Source organism: Myxocyprinus asiaticus, chromosome 21 (assembly GCF_019703515.2).
Source record: "Myxocyprinus asiaticus isolate MX2 ecotype Aquarium Trade chromosome 21, UBuf_Myxa_2, whole genome shotgun sequence".
Classification (NCBI taxonomy): Eukaryota; Metazoa; Chordata; class Actinopteri; order Cypriniformes; family Catostomidae; genus Myxocyprinus; species Myxocyprinus asiaticus.
The window spans coordinates 40,621,374-40,644,923 of NC_059364.1; the positions used below are offsets into that span (position 1 = coordinate 40,621,374).

General features: G+C 37.4%; 1 pseudogene; it reads left to right on the forward strand.

Annotated features, from left to right (window-relative positions):
* The first annotated feature begins 6,539 nt into the window (after positions 1-6,539).
* Positions 6,540-23,550, forward strand: part of LOC127412046 (constitutive coactivator of peroxisome proliferator-activated receptor gamma-like) — a 36,688-nt pseudogene continuing 19,677 nt past the window's right edge.

Consider the following 23,550-nt stretch of genomic DNA (forward strand, 5'->3'; position numbering starts at 1 on the left):
AGCAGAAAGCTCCTTTCTCGCATTCCTCCTCTTTTCTGAAGGTGGACTATGGGGAGACTGTTTAACTTAAGTGTTTCTATAGGGGGCTGTTGTACTTTAACTCCTGCCCACCAGTAGCTGCGACGAACAAAGCCTGGACTCGAGGTCTGACTCTTCATCTTTTCTTTGCGCTTTAATTTTCATTGATTCTGAATACAAGGGGAGCCCTCGGGGATTCTCTCTGAAGACGCGGACAGCCCCCAAGCCAACCATCTGCTCCCAACCAAATGGCGTTTTTTCACATCACCGCTGCATGTCTCCACTGCCTCTCTGGGCAGTGCGCACACGCAAGCTTCCTCCAAATTAGACTGGAAGCATGCTAAAGAAGCAGCACATGAATGGTACTGGGCCATATGGTTAGGGAAACTGGAGTATGTGGCCGTGGGAACAGCAGCAGTGTACGGCTATACAATAACGACCACATAACGGCCTGTGTGAGAGTGTCTGAGAATCGGTACAGATCTGTCAAACCAAGTAGAGCGCAAATTTACCGAAAATTATTGTCAGAGTGGCGTGAATGTTGATTTCGGTTGACCAAATGCCTAGTTTGGCTGAATAAGATTGCGCATTCCTTTGCAACAGTGATGCGACTGTTGAGGCAGTAAATAGATTTTAAAAGTTATTTTGTTTTTAGAACAAAACACTTTTTATTTTGTTTATTTTATTTTATTTTTTTGCTGAGAGGTAACAGTAGGTTAGCCAACATGATGCAGCAAGGGCTTGCACTGATTAAAATAACAAAGGATGTGTCGCGTGGCTCGGGTGAGGCACACATCATGGAAAAGCAACAACAAGCAAGAAGAAAACTTTAATGTGCAACAAATCAACTGCATCCGGTCTAGAAAATTACTTAAAAAAAAAAAAAAAAAATAAAATTATGGGTGAGCTGTTGTATATGTCCTGATGACGTTGAGTTGGTTACCCGTGCTTGTGTGTGTGTGTGTGTGTGTGTGTGTGACTCGTGGAGGAGGGGTTTGCATTCTTCAGCAGGCTTGAGGACTGTCGCGTGCCGTTGTCCTTAGTGAACATCTGCCCCTTTCCCTGGGGTGGTTTTGTTTATGTGAAAAACTTTGGTTTAAATTGGCAGAAAATCAATAGTTCAAAAACCCTCTGCTTATAGGCACTCATGCAGGCTACACTGAATTCTTTCATCGGCCAAATGTGACAACACATCTGTTATTAGCCCTACTATTATTCAGGTATGATCAATAGCACATCATAGGCTACAACGGGCGTTTTTGGTAACACTTTATAATAACGGTCCGTCATTAATAGGTAACTATGCAGGAATGAGTAGTACTACATTGCCACTTTAGTTACTACTATTAACTAATATGGAAACATGATTAACTAATCAGTAAGTAATAGCAAACTGATGACTGAAGTAGTTCACTGTTAGGTAATCAGTAATTACTGAATTTGATGTATCTGATTGAGAACTATTAAGTAACTATGGCTGATTTAAAATAACTACTAATTAATTACTAATCAAACATTAATATGTGTCTAAAATGTGAGCAAGTATGTTTTTATTGTGAACATGATCATGATATGTGCCTTCAAATAAACATGCGCCTCACCCTCGTTCTTTGTGGAAATTAATTTATGAATGTAACAGCTCTCTAAATCAAGGCTACAGAGTATCTGACTGGTAGAGTACAATAGTCAGCTTACCTTACAGATATATGGATGTATGCGCCCAACCTGTGTATTCCTTGGGATATCTCTTCTGTTCATTACAAATTATTAACTTCAGTATGTTTGCTGGAGGTCTTTTTTAATCATTTTTGTAATCTATAAGTAATGAGTCAAGTGTTACCACACACAGTAAACATTAAGGAATTACTAATGATTGGGACCATTATTTAAAAGTGGGGGTCATGGTAACGCATAATTAAATGAGCAATATGTAAGCGTTTAAAATGGGTACTGCAGTTCAAATTCAAAATATTGGAGAGAGTTGTCTCCCTTCCTCCCCAGACTCGAAACTCACGCGGGTTGCCAGGTTGAGGGCACGCAACAGGAATGAGCAAACTGACAATGGCCAGCGACGAGCCTTATGTAAGTTGATCAGCTAATGTATACGTTTGCAATGTTTTTATTGTTGGCAAATTATAAACCAGCTCATGTGGATTTTTTATTACTTTGTCATTGTTAGCTAGATGTATTGCTGGCTTCCATGGCTGCAGCTTGCTTTCAAATCTGGCAACCCGGGATGTCGAAATACTATTGGGAAATGGGCAGTGGGCGGGATCACACAGGCCAAAACACAAACAGAAATTTTGGCCTGGAACAGACATTTCAAAGTAGAATATACTGGCCGTAGCATTGTTATCGGAGAAGCCAGTATTTCAACTTAGCATGTTTCCTAAATCATATTATGATAATTTTATGCTTTAGTAGAGTAAATATATTACATATTGTACCTTTAATTAATGAATATACTCTTGAATATAGCTACACAATGTTTTTTTAACAAAATATTTTTACAATGAATTTTTTTTTTGTCATAGAAACTGTAGGTTAATCTCACAAGAAGTGTTTAATTTTATGTGAAGTGCCTTTTAAAAAAAAATTCAGAGTAACTTAATGGATCCAATAAAAAAATAAAATAAAAAAAGAATGAGTGTCACATCCATCAAGCTTCTGATCCAATCAGGGTTTGCCATATTGGATGCTCCTGCTGAAACTGAAAGAAGATCCAGTGTGATTTTGCTCCGCCCTCCAGTGCTGCCAGATTGGGCAGTTTCCCACCCAATTGGGCTACTTTCAATAGATTTGTACTTGCAAAAATGTGATTGGGCGGGTGGTCAAAATTTGGGCTGCTTTGGAATGATTTTGGTGGGTTTTTAAAATGATACAATTAAGAATTTCCATTGGCCATGCAAATAAAATAAAGAAAACGTCTCCAGAAACAAATATTCAATCAAATAGCCAGAACACTAATTGACAGAAAATTTGTTTAATCCTGTTCAGAGGAGCTACGAGTTGCCACGCCCACCGGTGATCTGCATGTTTTGTTTGTTAATTTTTGTGACAGAAATGAGATAATCTTAACAATGACAAAGTTGTAAAAATGTAAGAGAACATATCGAAAATGGTGAAATAACCCTGATATCAAGTGGTGGTTAATGCCAGGACTTATCTGTGGAGTATTTACAGAGTGGACTGTCTAGGGCGGAATTACATAGGTGGAATCGGCCTCATAGCTGCACGCCGGTTTTCTCTCCGTTTTCTGTTGAAGCCTTGTGGCGATCAGCACACTTGTTCATTAGACACATCATTTTAATATTTATTTTGATTTATTATTTTACTTTATTTTAAGAGATAAGACTTTTAAAACATGTAGTAACCGTGAGCACCAGCCATTAAAAGCATTATCCTGCTAAAGGTTTACAAGAAGACATTGTGTTTAGTTAAGTATGCGATTATGTTCAGTTATTTTAATGATTCATAATTTAATGCCAGAATTGTTTTTTTTTTTTTTAATGTCTGTGAATACTTGTTAACTATCTGTTTGATTAAATTAATAAAATGTAGGAACAAGCACTTGAGTATTCATTACTAACTGACAAGTAACACCTCAGTTACATTCTTAAAAATAAAGGTTCTTTATCAGCACGTATGGTTCCATAAAGAACCTTTAACATCTGTGGAACCTTCCCAATGCACAAAATATTCTTAGTAATGGGAAAAGTTTCTTTAGATTGGAAAAAGTTTATTCAAAATGGTTCTTTTGAGAACCTTTCACTGACAGGTTCTTTGGGGAACCAGAAATTGTTCTTCTATGGCATTGCTGTGAAACACCCTTTTTTGAATGTACTATTAATGGTTTATAATATGTTTTCACTTTATAATAATGGTCCACATACCCTTTAACTCCCAAGGAAGGAAACAGTAAGATCTCATTAATTAATACTGCGTTACCATGACCCTCTCTTTAAAATATTGGTCCCGATCATTAGTAATTGCTTCATATTTATGTGGTAACACTCGACTCATTACTTATGGGTTACCAAATTTATTAAAAAAGACCTCCAGCAATCTCAAACATGCCAAAGTTAATAATTTGTAATGAACAGAAGAGATTTCCCAAGGAATACACAGGTTGGGCACATACATCCATATTTCTGAAAGGTAAGCTGACTATTGTACTCTACCAGACAGATACTCTGTAGCCTTGATTTAGAGAGCTGTAACATTCATAAATTAATTTCCAGAAAGAACACACGTGAGGCGCATGTTTCTCTGATGGCACATTTCATGATCTTCTTCACAACATAATCATTCACATTTAAGACACATGTTAATGTTTTATTAGTAATTAATTATTACTTATTTTTTAATAAGCCATAGTTAGTACATAGTTCTTAATGAGGCAAATCAAATTCAGTAATTATTGATTAGCTAACAGTGAACTACCTCAGTCATCAGTTCACTATTACTTACTGATTAGTTAATCATTTTCCATATTAGTTAATTGTAGAAACTAAAGTGTAAATGTAGTACTACTCCTTTGTCCTGAGTTAATTCTTGCACTGGTACTTATTAATGATGGACCATAATTATAAAGTGTTACCATGTTTTTTTCTGGTCACAAAGTGTATCAAGATTGAATAATTACATTTATTGTTATTGAATATTGATGGAGCAAAATAATTTGTGTGAAAATAAATAATAACGGAAGGTTGTTTTGATTAAAATTCTTTAATAAAAAAAAGGTGGCGAGGGAGCCTTTAACCCCACACTTGGGTTAAAAGGCCCCCAGTGGGGTTATAGTGATATCGTGTAAATATAGGGACAATACTTGTAGGGTAAAATTTGTCAACTTAGATAGCAAGATGCTTTTTGAGTAACAATTTATAATAATAATTAGTCAAAATAACCTAATTTCATAACATCTTAAGTATTCTATAAACAAATTAATCTCCATTGTGTTGAATTGGTCAATGTGAGCCCACTTTGACATTTTTTTCATAACAAATCTATTCACCTCAAAGGAATATTCCAGTTTCACAGTTAAGCTCAATCAACCCCATTTGTGGCGTAATGTTGATTAACACAAAAAAATAATTTCTACTTATCCCTCCTTCTCTTTATAAAAGCAAAAAATCTGTGTTACAGTGAGGCACTTACACGAGACTAATTTTACACAGAAAGGTTAGTAAGCAATTTTATCTCACTAAATTCATGTTAACACACACATTGTTTATGTTTTGTGCCTATACTCTAGATAGATTCATTTTGTGTAGTTTGAATGTTGTCCATTTATTCATGAACAGACATTGGCAATTTCTTCCCGTGTATTCCCATGGCTTTTTCTGTGATAGTAACATATTTATATTCTTATTAATTTAGCAAAACATACAAAAACAGTTACCTTACACATGGGTGAGATACAATACAATTATTAATACAAGAATACATTAAAATAATAGAAAGGTCTCATTTTCTTCTTTAACACATGGACATATAAATTAGGCTATTTTCCTTTTATACAGCTGTCATAAAGGAAGAGATGTTTGGCAGAGTAATCAAAGATGTATGCTGTAGTATGTCACTAGTCAGCGCTTGGTAACTTTAGTATTCCAATTAAAGTGTGCGTCTCACCCCATCGAATAGTGAGTCAGTTTTGGTTTCTTTAAGCGCATTGGATTAATTATTTGTGACATTAAATGATAAAGAATAGCTTTCTTTATCTTGTTTGGCAGCTTTGCAGCAGCATTAGTGGTGAAATTCCAGCACTGACACAGATGTTACAGGTTTCTCAAAATGATAGTTTTTTACTGATATGCATCCTATTTAGAATGAATACATGTTAAAGATAAATTATTAATATTTAATTATTTGTATTTTATAAATATGTAGGCATTTAACGCATAACATGTCCATGGAATTTTTCTTTGGTCTACATCATGATTTTAGGTTAAAATAAAAGCTGCATGCATAATATTTTATACTGTGTGAGAAAAATAGTACGTGATATTAATTAGACAGCATGTTGTTTGCAAAAATATATATATTCGGCACTGTTCTAAAGTCAAAAGAAATTATTAAAATATTATCAGGACAATATTTAATTTAGTTTACATTGTCTTTTTTTCGACCCACTATTAGAGCTATGGCGTAAACCTGAAGAAAAACATTTTCAACTTCAACTGAAATTACTTTTTTACATGATTATCCTCTAGAACCCCTTTGCGGCCCCCTGGGGGTCCCCGAACCCCAGTTTGAAAACCCCTGGAAATATAGCATGTCACACTGTACTTTCCAAATTTATTTCATGTCAGCCAATCATATAATATAAACTAAGAATACATGTAAAAAACAAACAAAAAGATACATATTTAATCATAGCTTAAAATTATTATGCACTGCCGTTTCTTTCCAAGTTTCCTCTTTGTAAGGATGTAGACAGTTTATTAAATGCTTATGTATTCACTATGTTTCAATATAGGTGCATTTATGAACTTTAAACAACTAATTAAGTCTAAAACAACTTTATCGAGACATGTTGCCCAGGTACTTGTGTGCCGGTAGACCTGAAACAGATGGCAGAGAATCACGTCAAAGCCCATCCTGACAGTACCGCTACAGTTGTAGTGGATGGAATGGCCTGTTTAAGATACTGGTATCACTGTCAAGCTTGGGTCCATGGAGGTCAGTGGCAAGAGTGCATGCACATCATTCAGGAATTCATCAGTGCATTCACGGCTGCAGGCACATGATTGGTCTTTTTCTTTGACGGAACTGTTGAGGAACAAAAACAGGCCGAGTGGATGAAGAGACGTCTGAAGTCAACCAAGAGATCGCAAGAATATTTCAGCACATTAAGACTCACAATCAACAGCCAAACAGCAGAGACCTTTTCTGTCTACCCTCTGGACTCGCGACCTTCTTCAGATTCGCCCTCAAAACCCTTGGCCAAGAAACATGGTGCTCTGTGCGTGAAGGAGATTATGAGATTGCCTACTATGCCCTATCTCACAACTGCATGGGCATCTTGGGTCAAGATACAGACTTTGTTATGTACAACACAGTCCCTTACCTGTCCATCAGTAAACTCAATTTAGACGTTATGACAAGAATATTGTCCAGAGAGAGGTTATGTCAGGTCCTGAAGTTTCATGTCTCCCTTTTGTTGGCCTGTATGTTGGGTAATGACATTGTGTCTGAACAGCAAATGCAACGTCTCTGCAACACTGCTTTGGCATCATATCGCAAGAAACACAGGCAAGTTCAGGGAGACAACATCTATGCGGTCGCAGATTTCATCGACATTCATCGTCCCCGCAGCGAGGGAACGTTTGGTGTTTCCTCACTGCTGTTAATTAAAGCAGAGAAAGAGGCTTTAGAAAAAGGCGTACACATATATCTACTTCCTGGGCAAACGTCCCCTTGGTTAGAGTGCCGCCGCCCCTCTCCTGAGTCAGTGTGCTTGATGGGCAAGTACGTACCTCTTGACATATTACAAGTAAAAAGTAAGTATACAATGGGGTCCAAAAGTCTGAGACCATCCGTGAAATGCTATTTAGCATTTTTCTAGTTTGACACAAAATTTGTCATTACAAATTATATTATCAGCATAACAATTTGAGTGAAAGACTGAATTGAAAAATTAACATAAATTTCAGATTTTTTTTAGTATTTGATACGCCCCATTTTGCTTTAATGGCAGCATGCACTAGAGCTGACAGGTTTATGCAAAACCGGATGATTCATGTTATTCAGCATGATTTGAAAATATTCCAATGAGAATGTTCTAATATTGGGAATGCTAAAAACATTTCTGTGTATTTCCTGGTGTAAATTATATAAAATAAAAAAAACAGATTTTCAATGTGGTCTCCAACTTTAGAACACTACTGTAAATGACAAAAACAATTGACACTCCTGAAGTGATGTGACATTTCCATGTTGCAGGCAGCAAAAGAGAAGCACACTCACACAGAGTGTTTTATGATCTATAATGTGTTAAATGATGGAGTCATGGAGTGCAGTAACACAGTAGAAGATGAGGATGAGTTTGAGTTACAACCACAAGCCATTTTAAACCTGCCTGTCCGAGAGCTCATCTATGGCCTTTTCCTGCCAGTGCAGCCAGGTGTGTTTCAGTTCATTTCCACTGTGAATTTAACATTGAAATGTTATTTTTGTGTGTCCTATCTGTTACTTTGAATCCAATTGTGATTAAGCCAAATAATTTGAGGAGAGTATTTTGAGTGACAGTGGATAAGGCAATAGTACAGTGGTGGCCAAAAATATTGGCACCCTTGGTAAATTCGAGCAAAGAAGGTTGTGAAAAAAAAATCTTTTGATCTTTCATTCAAAAAATTCTCAAAAATCTAACCTTCAATTGAAGTAAAACAATTGAAAGAGGTGAAATATCTTATTATTAAATATTTTTCTGCAAAACACGTTGGCCACAATTATTGGCACCCCTAGAAATTCTAATGAGTAAAATACATCTGAAGTACACTACCGGTCACTTGACACACTTGACTGAAATGTTTCACATGATCTTAAAAATCTTTTGATCTGAAGGTGTATGCTTAAATGTTTGAAATTAGTTTTGTAGATAAAAATATAATTGTGCTACCATATTAATTTATTTCATTATAAAACGAAAATTTTATAAAAAAAAAAAAAAAAATTTTAAAATGTTTTTGAAATTGATGACTTGGACCAAATAATAAAGAAAAGCAGCCAATAAGTGCCCAACATAGATGGGAACTCCTTCAATACTGTTTAAGAAGCATCCCAGGGTGATACCTCAAGAAGTTGGTTGAGAAAATGTCAAGAGTACATGTCTGCAAATTCTAGACAAAGGGTGACTACTTTGAAGATGCTAAAATATAACATAGTTTTTATTTATTTTGGATTTTGTTTAGTCACAACATAATTCCCATAGTTCCATTTATGTTATTCCATAGTTTTGTTGACTTTACTATTATTCTACATGTGAATATATATATATATATTATAATAAAGAATGAGTGTTTCAAAACTTTTGACCAGTAGTGTATATTTCCATTCATATTTTACATTTTTTAGTGCACCTGGGTGACTAGGAACATGAAATTGTTCAGCCATGACTTCCTGTTTCATAGGGGTATAAATATGAGGTAACACACAGGCCAAATTCCCTTAATCATCAATCACAGTGGGTTAGATTAAAGAATATAGTTCTGATGTGTGGTAAAATGTTGTTGAGCTTCACAAAATGGGAAGTGGCTATAAGAAAATAGCCAAAGCATTGAAAATGCCCATTTCCACCATCAGGGCAATAATTAACAAGTTCCAATCAACTGATGATCTTAAAAATTGGCCTGGAAAAGGACATGTGTCTATATTGTCTCCATGCACAGTGAGGAGGATGGTTCAAGTGGCCAAAGAATCTCCAAGGATCACAGCTGGAGAATTGCAGAAATTAGTTGGGTCTTGGGGTCAGAAAGTCTAAAAAAAAAAAAAAAAAATATCAGACATCACCTATATCACAACAAGTTGTTTGGGAGGGTTTCAAGAAAAAAAGCCTCTGCTATCATCCAACAACAAACTCAAGCATCTTCAGTTTGCCAGACACTACTGAAACTTCAAATGCGACCAGGTTCTATGGTCAGATGAAACAAAAAAAGAGCTTTTTGGCAGCAAACACCAGAGATGGTTTTGGCTCACACAGAGATGAAGAAGTACCCAATGCCCACGGTTAAATGTGGTGCTGGATCTTTAATGTTGTGGGACTGTTTTTATGCCAGAGGTCCTGGACCTCTTGTTCGGATACATGGCATCACGGACTCTATCAAATACCAACAGATAAAAATTCTAAACCTGGCTGCCAGAAAGCTTACAATGGGCCCTGGTTGGATCTTCCAGCAGGACAATGATCCAAAACAAACATCAGAATCAACACAAAAATTGTTCACTGACCACAAAATCAAGGTTATGCCATGGCCATCCCAGTCCCCTGACCTGAACCCCATAGAAAATTTGTGGGGTGAACTGAAGAGGAGAGTCCACCAACATGGACCTCTGAATTTGAAGGATCTGTAGAGATTCTGTATGGAGGAATGCTCTCAGATCCCTTGCCAGGTGTTCTCCAACCTCAATAGGCATTATAAGAGAAGAATCAGAGCTGTTATCTTGGCAAAGGGAGGTTGCAAAAAGTATTGAATAAAAGGGTGCCAATAATTATAGCCAATGCATTTTTGGAAAAAAATATGTATTTAATAATGAGATATTTCCTCTGTTTTAATTGTTTTACTTCAATTAAAGGTTAGATTTTTGTGATTTTATTTTAATGAAAGATCAAAAGGATAAACAATGCAGATTTTTTTCACAGCCTTCTTTGCTCATATTTACCAAGGGTGTCAATATTTTTGGCCACAACTGTATACTTAGGTTAATCACGTGCCGCTAAGTATTGCACAGTTTGTGTGACGTGAATTTCGTCATTAGCAGAGTATACGTTTACTGTCCGCTTGCAGCCCTGGGGTGCATTCCCAAAACCAGCATTAGCCAACTATGGTTGCAAGTTCCATCGTTACCAACATAGTTCAATGAATTGATGTTTCCCGAAACAGCTCTTTACCTGTGGTTAGAAGCATAGTTCCTTGTTAGTTTACTGTGTGCACATAATTTCACTTTGCTGAGGCTTCTGTATCTTTTATATATCTTTCATTCTGTCAAGACTTTGGTCACATTTACATGCACTTAAGAAAACTGCTTAATCTGATGTTTTAAGAAAAATTGCTTTAACACACTTGGCATCCATTGGAGAACACGGATGCTGTGTCCATGTTAACGCACAAGTGACGTTTTTGACTGCGTCCAAATGGGGTAAATCAACCTCCGAAGGGCACTTCTTTGGGAAAACAATCATAATAGGTATGCTGTAAGATAGCTTCAAACTGAATTTTCAATAAAAATGGCTTAAAAAATCAGTAACAGATTACTGTTTTGGAGCCCCACGTCTTTCAGCCCTCCACTGCTCTTACAGTGGATGGTAAAGACTTTGAGGGGAATAGGGCAAAGGGAAGATCACTTCTGAATGAAACGCACCCATTTAAAGAGTGCACATGTGCGTATGTACTAAAACACATCGGGGGAACCCCGGTGTCTAATGAAGAGGGAAACCCATCTATTGCAGCCCAATGTATCTGTCTCATTACACGGTGCACGGCAATTTCGTGTCTTCAGCAGCTTTCTCGCATTAAACGTCTTTCTGGTGTACGTTAATGAGCTATTATAATTTAATTATCCCGTAAGTTATTACTCCACCCCCTGTGTAACATCATTAACCAATGTGGTTCGAACGACAGATGTGTCACATAGTTTGTACGGTTTCGGGAAGAAGTTGTAACTAGCTTCAGTAGTTTGCAAGTTAATGTAATCCTGCATAGAGGATAGTGTAAATGTTTGTGGCTCGCTGTCCTGGGCGAAGGGCTCGAGGCTCGAGGCTTGACCTGAACTCGAATACCCCCCTGGACTTAAATTAGTTGTTAATAAATAAATAGAAGGTGAAAGGAAAGTTGGAGGGATGCCGGAAGACTCGAAGCCATGTAGAGGTAAGCAGCAGTTTATATACGCTTACTCTAGCGATGTGATTGGTCGGATTAAATGACCTTGCTCCTCCTGAACCTTGTTTATAAAACGCCATATTGTACTATGTTGGCAGTGAGTTATGTCATTGTACAGGAAACCCACCCCAGTTTAAGCCACAGTACACTTCACTTTGTTACATGCCAGTAAGTCTTGCGCACAGTGCGAGTGATGCAAATTTTGTAATCAGGACAGTACGTGTGGACTGTCTACTTGCAGCGTAGTTTTTTTAGACATGCCAACAGTCCCCGTCTTTGCGTGTCATCTGTAAATTTAATGCTAGCATATACCGCGAGCCCATATGGATGCGTTCAACGCTTGCGCACAACGAGTGCTATAGTCAACAGTAGTGATGGGAAGATCGGATAATTTTACTGACTTGAATCTTTGAGTCTCGTTCAGCAAAATGAACGAATCTTTATTCAAGTCATTGCATTCATTTTGTTCATTTGAGCAGAATTAAATTAAAATGTTACATTTTCAATAGCCAAATCCCCCCAACACGTCTACCTATGCAAACTTTGATTATAGTCCCATTAAGGAAAAATTGATAATGCAGCCAAGGACAAATTATGAGAAACAGAAAGATTAGTTCACCTCTGGAATCTTCTTCGTTTGTTCTTTTGTCACTGCATAGCGTATACAGCTGTCACGTGACAAAAGAACGAACGACTCAGTCCAGAAGACTCGAGAGGTGAACTAATCATTTCTGTTTACTGTGTGAGCAATGCATAGCGTATACGGCTGTCACGTGACAAAAGAATGAACAACTCGGACCAAAAGACTCGAGAAGTGAACTAATCATTTCTGTTTACACTGTGAGCAATGCATAGCGTATACGGCTGTCACGTGACAAAAGAACGAACGACTCGGACCAGAAGACTTGAGAGGTGAACTAATCATTTCTATTTACTGTGTGAGCAATGCATAGCGTATACAGCTGTCACGTGACAAAAGAACGAACAACTCGGACCAAAAGACTCGAGAGGTGAACTAATCATTTCTGTTTCCTGTACAGCGCCTATGCGGTTTTCACGTAACAAACGAACGGAGGTTGCGCAATGCACATGCGTGGCCAACACAAAATGAACGAATCACTCTCTGAGACTACTCATTCATCTGAGTCACATAAAAGATTCGTTCAAAATGAATGAATTGTTCACAAATGTCCCATCACTAGTCAACAGCAGGCACATGTGCTGATGAGGCATAAAGAGATGGACTGTCCGCATGTCTAGAAAAACTATGCATCATGCAGACAGCCCACACATACTGCGCTGATGAGTAAATTTGTGTCAAGCGTACTGTGCACAAGATGTAATGGCATGCAGAAAACTGAAGAATACTTGGCCTTAAGTCCCATCTCATGAAAACATGAAAAACATTAAAAAATTTTAATCTTGATTTTCAGGCTTGGAAAAGTCATTGTAATTATAACATTCATAAAAAGTGGCTATATCTGTAGTGAAGAATTTATATAGAATGTTTGTCTTGTTATTTTCATGATATTTCATCGGCTAGACAGTGCTAAAGGTGACTGCATTTCCATAAAATGATTTTATCCAGTAATCACGAACAACAGGAAAAGTTAAGAATATTCATTGTTAAGGTAAAGGGACTGAAGTTAATTATTCTACCATCCCAGATAACTAAAACAAAAAACTAAATCAATTCATCATTATTATTTGAATATGATTTATTTACACTTTATTATTTGTCTTTTTCCTTTCTTTCTTTTTTTCTTTTTTTATCCCCTTTTCTCCAAATGTTTAATGCCCAATTCCCACTACTTAGTAGGTCCTCGTGGTGTTGCAGTTACTCACCTCAATTGGGGTGGCGGAGGACAAGTCTCAGTTGAGACAGTCAATCCGTGCATCTTATCACATGGCTCATTTAGCATGACACCACAGAAACTCACAGCATGTAGAGACTCATGCTATTCTCCGCAATCCACGCACAACTTTCCACGCACCCCATTGAGAGCGAGAACCCCTAATCGCGACCACGAGGAGGTTACCCCATGTGACTCTACCCTCCCTAGCAACCGGGCCAATTTGGTTGCTTAGGAGACATGGCTAGATTCACTCAGCACACCCTGGATGCGAACTCACGACTTCAGGGGTGATAGTCAGCGTCAATACTTTTTCCTTTCTTAAAATCTAGGCACTGAGTTGAGGTCTAGAACTAGTATGTAGGTTACCCTCTTACTGTCATGTTTACAGAAAATAACTCTTCATTGCTATTTAGTATTCTGGGAATTGTCCCATTGTTCTGTCCAATATATGTGGTGTGGGGAAATATGTGCATGCTATTGAAAAAGAAGGGGTAGACCAATGGGGACAAACATATCAGACTTCAAACAGTGGAGACTGCAGTGTAATTTTGGAAAGACTTCAATCAATTCAATTCTGTCAATCATATTATTTCATAACATACAAGCTGATTTCACAAATTCCATTTCACTGCTGCATTTAAGGGATTTAAATGTACATTATTATTTTGTTTTTAGTGGTATTTTTAATGTCAGTTTGTTTACTTTTCTCCGCTTCTTTCCTCTCTCTATTATAGATTGTTCCGTTTCAGTCAAGGAATGGTTTGTCTTCCCAGGAAATCCACTTAAGGAGCCAAACAGAGTCACTCCAAATGCCCTCAACCATCCAAGTACATAATTAAATAGTTGCATTTACAAATATGCTTTTAAATGTTTTTTTTCTTTTTTTAAAGGTATCCCTGCATCTAACCTAAACGCTGTTAAATTCCTGATTTTATCAAACTAAAATCATGTTAGCAGATATAACATTTACATCTTGTGGCTTTGAAACTGTTTGTATTTTAGGGTTTATTGACTGGCCCCATTCATTTCCATTGTAAGTGTCTTACTGTAACTGCAATTTTGACTTTTAAGTAAACGAGGGACGAGTCGAAATTATTTTTGGTGGTAATCTACATTATGCCGCAAATGCTGTTGATTGAGCTAAACTTTTATTGAACCCGGAACATTCCTTTAAGTAGTATTTGTTCTTTAAATACTATAACAATCTCAAAAGATCTGTGTTCTGATATTAGTGTAAATAATTAACTTTGTTTGCTCTTTTGTAGTTCCTTGTAAAAAAGGCCATTTGGCTTTATTCATGCATTTTTCATCACTGAAATATGGTTCCCACAGGAAAAATAAAAATAAAAAATACCTTGAAATGTCAGGAAATTTTAAAGTTGTGGCTTTTAAGGCTTTGAAGAGTCATTGAAATGACTAATTAAAAGTATCTTAAAAAGTAATGGACATTTCTATAGTGAATAGATTTTTTCTAGTTATGCTCAGCTCTAAAATATTCACTGGCTAGAAATTTCTCTTTGTGAGTGCAATCTCTTTGAAATGATTGGAAAAGTCATGGCAGTTCTTTGGTCAAAAGGTTTGGGAACCCTGTTATTAGAACAAGCCTGTCATTATTTTAATTTGTTTTATGTATTTAATTTACTCTCACAAATAACATGTTAAACTTGTGGTATGTATTGTATTAACAGAAGAGCTCCCTGATCAAATGGCTCTGTGTGTCTTTGACCTTTGCGAGTTTACTGAAGAGCTGAAGCAGTTTGACAGCCCTTTGATTGCCTTGATTTGTCTTGTAACCTACATCTCCATTCAGGTGTGTCTAACTTTTCATCGTTGATGCCATGGACCACTGACAATTTCACTTGAATGTAAACCTATGCCTTTGTTTGGGTCCATTTTCACCACATATGCTTTGTTGGCCTTTATTTAATAATGATGTTGACACATTGCATGTCAAAAGAGTTCACTGGTGTTGACTCTTCAACACTGTTTATTGTGTGTAGTTCTTATCAAACTATTGATGCATACCCAACCACAGCTCACATAGCATTTCATTGTGTATAAGTGTGTAGTGACGTCTTTCTAAACGATCAGTGCTAGTTGTGTATACTTGAGTGTGATTTTCACAGCTTGCATGTTGAATAAAAACTGTTTGCTCTTGGATCTAGACGAGACACTTTCACTGGAAAACATAGATGCTTATCTAAGCCAAGCAGTTTGTGTCAGATTCAAATCCTTCAAACATCTGCAGCAGCTCAGGGTGAGTCATGTGAACTGCCTTTGCATGTTTGAAAGTATTTTGTACACTCACCCATGCTGTCACCCATTTTAACTGGGTTTGGTTTGGAGTTTTCTTTAAAACAACTGTGGTCATGTATGTTATTTTGTAACATACCAAAAAGATAAAAAAAAAAAAAAAAAGACCCTGATTACACATGGTATTAAAGGGGTCATGACATACTTTGTACATTGTACATTTTTTTTTTTATCTTTCCTGAGGTCCACTTATAATGTTGGTATAGTTTTGGCACATAAACAGTCATAATTTAGTCATATATAATAATTTTCCACCCTGTCTCTGGCCCTTCGTCTGAAATACTCAGTTTTAAGTTGGCTAGCCCTTTAAGACCTCAGTGTAAATGCCCACTGCTGTGATTGGCTAACATCATGCAGCCCTTCCAATACAGGCATATTTAAAATGCAGTCCGAAGAAAATGAACAAATTCCACAAGACCACAACATTTATAAAACTAAATGTCAGGATTATCATATTGTAGCAATGAGGGAGGTCACGAGGCAGCATCTAAGAGCAGCTATTTTAATAAGAATAAAACAGGATGAACACGGAAACAGGGCAAGACAGGAAACCAGGAAGCAAAACAAACGAAAAACAAACGAAAACAAACGAAAAACAAACGAAAAACAAACGAGAGCATGAACTGGGAAGAAACATTAACAACCAACAAAGGTGAGCAGAAAACAGGGCATTATATACATGAGGGATAATTAGGTAAATGACACACAGGTGAAAACAATAGGGAACAGCTGGTAGCGATCAGGGCAGGGAATCATGGGAAGTGTAGTCCAGGGGGAAACAGATGACAGAGACAAAACACAGGGCAAACAACAGAGAATCGTAACACATATAACTCACATCCAACACATTTCATCTGAATATATTAAACTGTTCACTCAAGCAGCACCATAAATGATCAAACCGTCATGACATATGAAATATTCATGAATTAAATTGTTTACTTACGGATTTGCAGTCTAATAGTGTTTTAATTGCCCCATCCTTCAATAACAGTTCCTGTGACTGGTTCACAAGCATACAATACAATCCACGCTGAAATGTTCTGAATACACAAACATAATAGAGTCCATGGCAATGTTGGGGTGCTTCAACTGGCTTCAACAGGCCAAAGCAGAGACGCTGGTTTTCAAATCACACATCTTCCGTGTTTATTTACACACAGGACTGCGTGACAGCAGCAGAATCAGATGCATTTTTAAAAGTTGTGGTTGTACTACTCTTAAAATACGGCGCACATCGCAAAAATAGCAGATAGGTGCAGAAACGGTCCAGGACGCCTTCAAAACAGCACAACAGCATGACAGTGCAGCTGAATGAAACACAATAGGGGATCCTTTTCAGAGTTATAACTTGACATTGCGTCTTTTAAAAGCGGCGTGAGATGTATGATAATGGTCAATGCTGTTCGTCTAGCGCACGGTTATGTAGAAAAACATTGAAATCCAGACAGGCACATGAAGGTGTCCTGTGTAAACCCAATTTGGATGAATCTCCCATGACAGGCCCATCTCTTTCCTCTTCACCTTTGTGACTGACTGAGTGCCGGTGGATGGGGCCAACAGTGCAGTGATGAAAAATAGACGTGGATGTCTTGCTGAATGTATTTGGTCCTTGTGAAATCACAAGTTCCGCACATGCCAAATGAGCCGTTTCTGCAACTTGGTTTAAATAAATGCTCTTTTTATATTAAGGAGAAAGTTTTGAGTTCTGAAACTTACAGTATGCTTTTATAGTGCAATGACCTCTTATATGTCAAAAGCGTAAAACATTACAGAAACTCTTTTAAATCTAGACATAACAAACATGAAATACTAACTATTATCCCCTTGTATTCACCTTGCACAAAAACACATAAAATAATACTTAATTTCAACATTTACTCTCACCATCCAGTTTCATGCAAAGCATCCTGGGAACTACAAACCACTGATGTTTCGGTTAATGGCAAACAAAAATATTTATGTTGTCCCAACACAAATGGATTAAGTAAATCTGACAAGACACTTTTTCCATTGAAACAACTCATAAGTTCCCTTGGTTACATGCATTTCTTGAGTAATATGAACAAGGGAGAATTCAGTAGAACTGACGATAGTGAAAGTTCTTTTTTTGTGTGTGTGTAATTCTGTTTTTGCATTTGATTTGATTTCAAAGGTTGACCAAAACCTCTGGTGTGAAAGCACCCTTAAGGCACTCTAACCACAGTTCCCTTCAAATGCCTGTGCCGTTAAACTGGATGTGTTATTATTCTGGTAAGTTCATGTTCTTGCATAGAGTATGTTTTGGCCCTCAACTTAACTAAAAAAAAAGTGAATTTTGTAACTTAGTGACCAGCATCACCAGCCAGATTTGGAAAAAAATGGCTGTTTTCAAACAAATTATCCAAACACTCCCCACATCTGCCATTGGTTGTCAATTCAAGTCAAGTCATTTTTATTTGTATATCGCTTTTCACAACACACATCATTTTAAAGCAGCTTTGCAGAAAATTAGGCTTTAACAGAAAAAGAAGCTGTAATATATGTAATGTCTTAGAGACCTAATAAAAAACATGATTGTAAATTGTGCCTTAAAATAAATACATAAATAAATAAAAAAGTAAATATTATTTTTATTTAGACCCCCAGTGAGCAAGGTAAAAGCTACTGTGTGCAAGGAACACTAAACTACTTAAGATGTTGGTTAATGGAGAAAAATATCCTTGGGAGAAACCAAGTTCACTGTGGGGGCCAGTTCCCTTCTGGCTAAACATGAATATAATGCCAATATTACTTATTTATGTGCAGTGCTGGTCATGGTGTAAAAATAGTAAACTAAGTACGCGTTAGGGGCTAATGTTTAAACAAAAAGATTCTGTATGAACAAAATCAAAACTGTACCATTTGGGATGCCTTACAAAGCGTACAGTGAGCTGCAGTAGAGGATACATGATAAACACTGTTTTTCCATGCTGAAGCGGCACAAAAACAGGAAATGCAACAAATCAAGGCCTTTCTCTTTAGAGATGCATCAGATTCATTTGCAATTCAAAAAAAGAGAAAATGGGGAAAGAGACCGGAGGGATAATTTTTGGTTGCTTTGTGACATTCCTCCTAAAACGACTCTAATTGTGGTCTGAACCTGAGAGCGATGCCCTGGTGACGGGCTCCGCGTCGTCCCCGCCGGCGACCACAGGACTATTTCAGCTCCCACCCTAATTTAAGCCTCCTATGTGCGCTATTTCAGATGCAGCCACCAAGGGCGGTCTGTGGTTGTGCAGTGCTTGGATGGAGAGCCCTCCCTACGGCACAGATAATGGATGATAGAGAGACAAATTAGAGCCTCTTGGGAGATATCCTGGAAGCCACCTCCTGTGTCTATGACTGGTGTGAAGCACTCTGTTCGTTGTATTCAGATACAGATGCTTATCTCACTCTTGACACACAAAAAGTCAAACTGTTGACAATACAAATGAACTATTAAGTTGTATTTATGTTTGTTCAGATTGTTTGTATTCTTTTCTAAATGGCAAAGAATTTTAATCACCCAGGTAGACAATGGTTGATGCTGTGACTTCTAGGTCTCCTAATGGTTGTTTACTGTGAACTTGGCCTCAGTATTTATGTTGATACGCTCCCGTGTGTTTACGTTTTGGCTCAAGTGAAGTGATACGGCTCAGTTCATGTTGGCTGATGAGTGATAGCATTGAGCGATTGTGTGTTTAGAGTGTGCGCACAGCAACAGGTGTTGGATTGCTCGCTGACTCAGAGATGTGTGTGTGCACAAGGCGCGGTGGCGACAGCCTGCCGCTGGCCAGATGAAAGTGTGTGAGCTCTCCTGCCTCCCATGTGCTATGGGGTGATGAGAGCACCTGTTACATGCGCCATTGTTGCCTCCCATCAGGAGTTACACTGTCACATCTGCCTGAAATGTGAAAAGGGGTGGGGTGGGGGTGGGGGGTATTAGGAGGCTGGAAGAGTCAAACAGATGGCAAAAGAGTCTCCAGGGGCTGCCTGATACCCCCCTCTAATCTCTTTCCCCCTGTGTTGCTTTGTCATTATAAGGGAATGTAAATGCAAGCTAAGGATGCCTCTACACAGCATCTGTAACTGCTAGGGATGCAAATCATGAAGAATTTAATTATGGTTCCGATTCCATTAACGATTCTTTTAGTACTGTACTTTTTAGAAAGCACCCCTGCCCAACCACCAGTAACTGGTGCTAACAATATATATATATATATATAAAAACAGTACTATTTTTGGTAACATATTTTATTGCTTTAATGTTGTTGTCTTTTTTTAAAGAAAGTGTTTCTTCAACTTCAGGCAATTTCATGTCCCAGGGGTGGATTTTTATTCAAACTAACAGATTTCAACTTTTTTCTGTTATATGTATAGCACATTAAAACAGAATTTGAAATTTTTTTACCAGGCTTTACCGTTTATTTTTGGTAATTTTTACAAATTTTTACTGTTTTAGCCTTGTTCCAGACTCAGACTTTCAATATTAAACTTTGAAAATCCATTATAAATATACAAATTACTACATGTTTAAAATTGTGATAAAGAGTGAAATAAAAATAAACCATTTCAATATTTATTAAGTGAAAATGATCAATTTGTCAAAAATGTCAACTGTGCCACAGCTCATTTCCGTCACACCAAACAATTTTACCCTTTATAAAGTTTTTTCAAAAGTTTTGTTTTGAACAAAAGTGTCAGTGAAGAGCATGCTTGAGATGAAATATGAGACAAGTGATGTTTGAAGAAAACAAAGAAAAATCAAGGTAAATATCTCTTGTGAACTGAATTACGTTGGATGTAATTTCTAGTCAAGATGTAATTTTGCCAAATTATGCAAAAAGTGCAAAAATACTATTTTATTTGTGTGTATTTATGATACATAAAATGTTAGCTATGAAATTAACCTTGGCAAGACAAAGGAGTCAGTTATTATATTTAAAAAATGATGAAAATGTAATTTCCATCAGTGTCATTTCCAGCACAGAATTCTATTAAACAAAATAAGAGAGTATTTAGCAGAGATGAGCAACTTCTATAAAAATATATGGGAGAAATTGGAATGGTCAATGAATAGTTGGAAAGGAAAATACAGCCAATCACCTTTTAGATACAGACATCGCCTGTCAATCAACTCGAGAATACGCTTGCGCATTAGCCATGCAAGCCGGGAAAATTGCTTTTTTTTTTTTTTTTTTGTAATCTGAGGTAAAGAGGCACAATTTATGATACCAGTGTTGTCAGATTTTACTGGTGATTTTAAATATATTCTTTGATCATAATCTTGACCAACCATTTTGGAGATTTCTGTCTTTCCCCATTCAAACAGATAGGAGCTACACTTGTATGCCACTTGTTTACATAGAAAAATAGCTCCCCGAGAGCGTTCCAAGAAGATGGCCGCCAGTGGGCTGACTTGCTAAAAAGACTTTGACACAATACAGAATCTGTATAAGAGAAGTACGGGAAATGACACGGTGGTGGGAATGTTCATGACTTTCAGAAAAAAAAAAAAAATGACATAAATCTCCTGTGATGCATGTACATACACTGTTAGACATTAGTTGAAGACAAATAAAAAAAAAATATAGATATTTTCTACTTTCTAGAAGATCACAGTTCCAAAAATACCCAAAGTTGAAGAAACACCCAAGTACACATAAATCGATAACCCATGACTTTGAGACTGACCCATAAGGCTTTTTGACCAATTATTTCATTAGAATCTGCTCATAAGAGTCATTTGTTCGCAAATCAGACTACATTAGTCACATTTTATGTTTATTGTTGTGTGCAACCAGTGAGAACAATGCAATTAAAAATATGTTTTGTCTCTTTATTGTATTTGTATTATTTCACACCGCCCTTTCCTTCTCTTTCAGTGCATTCAATTCAAGACTGCAAGCTCACAGCTCAACTAAAATATTATTTCTTTTGTCCTGGTGCTGTAGATTTAATAGCTGCATGAGAAACACTGTCAGAGTATTTTAGTGCCGTGTTCCGTCTACATTGGTGGAAGAATGCAGACATTTAAGAATCATTAATGAAATAGAACGTCATGAAAATATTCGGTTCAAGTATTCTTTTAAATAACAGAACCGATTCTCGATTCCCACTCCTAGTAACTGCACAAGACGTGCTTCAAATAGAGCCCAGCATGTTTGTTTGGTAAATCTTAAACTGAAAGTTCAACCAACCTCTTCAAATACCACACAACATTTACACAAGTTTTGTCTCACCATGTATCAATGTTTACAGTAGTAACATTCAGCAGTTGTGTATTAAGGTACGGCACAGGTGCAGAGCCTGATCACAAAGCTGTAGTTTGCCATTAATGCTGAACTGCGTGTCCTCAGGGGTCCAGAAGTCCTTTAGGCATCTGGCAGGAGCGGCTTCCATTGTTCACTGTTGAAATGCTTGCAGAGCAGCTGCTGTTCTGGTTTGATTGTCCCGATACCTTTACAGCAGCAGGGTGGCATCAGCATTGTCCTGAGGCCTATTGACTTCCACACTGAGCAATTAGCGGCTTTAAAGGTGCTAAGACTTTTACGTGTCTTTTAGGCACTTTAATCAAAGCCAGTCTACTTTATCCTGCTCTAAAAACCTTATGCATAAAAGTGAATGCCATTAAATGCTCTTGTTTAACTGAAGAGGCACGGTTTCAAAGAGGAAGTCAGGCACAACTGCCTGAGCAAACAGCCTAATATTTCAAACGACAACCCAGGTCTCAATCTGTGCGCCTGGAAGGCGCGGCAGCGGGTCGCTGCTGTCACTTTGGCTTTATCTCCAGCCTCCCTTTTGTTTGCTTTAGTCTAAGCTGTGTTTGAGAGCAGAGCAGGTGGCAAGCCGATTTTACGTTTTGATGTCATGGAAGCTAATCAGTCCCCCTCTTATATCCTGTGGGCGGGGGGCCAGGTGACCAGCGGACAGTTAGGAGGGGGGTCTTTTGTAAACATACTCTTATCCATACTGCCACTTCAGGTGAGCTCTATTAGGTCACACCCTCCTGCCCTCCAAACCTGTGTGAAAGACACAATAGGTATTAACAGTGTTTGAAACTAGGCTATTGTGAAACTAAGTATATCTGTTTTGAGTTTAAGGCAGTTATGTCTCTCGGTTATGATCCTTCATTGTCTTTATCTTGACCGCATATTTTTTGGTGTTGCATGGTTTCATATAAGATGACAATTTCATGGCCTTAATGTGATGAAAGTTGTTTTATAAAATGGATGGTTCTGACTCTAAATTCTGATTGGATGAGTTACATTCGAAGTCTTTGTAAAATCCAGATAAATCTGTGATCATACATTCTATTTAAGGGGCTGTTCACATTGAATGTGTACTTGGGCTAAGACCACATCTACACTAATCCGTTTTCGTTTGAAAACGCATTGATTTTGCCACATTTTCGCATCTCATCCACACTGGAATGGCCTCCACTGAAAACTGAAACTTTTTAAAATGCTCTCCTTAATCACATACTTTGGAAAACGATGATTTTAGTAGAGTTGCCAGAGTCCCATATTTTTGGCAGAAATTACGGCGTTCCATACGGGACGCCTTTTGTCCCGTATTATAGCGGCGAGACGATTGAGGGCGGCACTAATTCTTTTTAACCTACGTGTTTAAAAATTAGTGAAATGTGACACATCGTCTGCCTAGTGCATGATAGAAAAACAATGGAAAAACAGCACGGATGGATGCAAAAACACGTTCGGTATAAACGGCCCCAATATGCTGCGTTGCTTGGCAACCATAAAACG